A 900-nucleotide genomic window follows, 5' to 3' on the forward strand; every position below is an offset into this window, starting at 1 on the left:
CAGTACAATATTTTGGAATGAAATTTAAATCTGAACATTGATCAACTCGTGCATACACAGCCCAGACAAACACTGGTTCTTTCACACCACGTCACTGACATCGTGATATCCAGGATCAGTGATGTTTGAAGTAATGTAGTGTGCCACCATTTTTGATTCAGACTGTATTGGCAGAATGAATAACATTAAATTTCAGTTTGCTTTTGATTCAGAGTCATTATGCTTCAGAAGAATACGAGTTGGGTCTTGAAAGTTCTAGTTATAGTAGGCTTTCTTAATATGGATTACAAAAAAAAGATATTTTGTGTTATATTTCCACTTGCACTTATCTTAAAGTTGCTTTGGGTTTGTATAAAGGTGTGTTGATTTATTAAATTATGTTTTATTAATAAAAAGTATATTCAAACTCAAGAACATTCAGCTGATACACCCCTGAAAGATTTTCCCAATTAAATCCAGTTGACGGACAGCTCTGGAAGACAAGTTGTGAAAATTACTACAAGTTTTTGAAGAGTACTACAAGGTTTTAAATGGGCACAGGTCCTACTGAATAAACACTACTCTGATCCTTCACACCTTTATTTTAATTTATGAACATTTAAATAGGTCTTTCCACACAAGGGTTAATTTTATGATTTGTTGCGACATATACTAACACTTTTTTAATGCATTTAGAAAAAGGAGCCTGAGCAGGTGCAGAAGGCAGCAGTCCCCAAAATTGCTGTTGAGGAGGAAGAGGAAATGTCACGAGGGAACCCACTGGATGTTTTGATTGTCTTTGAAGACGGACCAAGTCTATGGTCAGTGCACTGCTGCTGCTTTTGCCCTTTATGCCCTTATTTAGAGAACACTAACTTCTCAAAGCAGCTTTACAGAAAATGCATGTGTCTACATTACAAT

The 900-nt window shown here is 35.8% G+C and overlaps 1 long non-coding RNA gene across 1 annotated transcript in view; it reads left to right on the forward strand.

Annotated features, from left to right (window-relative positions):
- The window catches only part of LOC107575004 (uncharacterized), a 1,839-nt gene extending 1,085 nt beyond the window's left edge, over nucleotides 1-754 (forward strand). The window contains exon 3 of the long non-coding RNA XR_001607776.1: nucleotides 676-754. This is a non-coding gene — a long non-coding RNA (uncharacterized lncRNA). The remainder of the gene's footprint in view (nucleotides 1-675) is intronic.
- Nucleotides 755-900: the final 146 nt, after the last annotated feature.

The sequence above is a fragment of the Sinocyclocheilus grahami genome, unplaced genomic scaffold, assembly GCF_001515645.1.
Source record: "Sinocyclocheilus grahami isolate Dianchi unplaced genomic scaffold, SAMN03320097.WGS_v1.1 scaffold2431.1, whole genome shotgun sequence".
Classification (NCBI taxonomy): domain Eukaryota; kingdom Metazoa; phylum Chordata; class Actinopteri; order Cypriniformes; family Cyprinidae; genus Sinocyclocheilus; species Sinocyclocheilus grahami.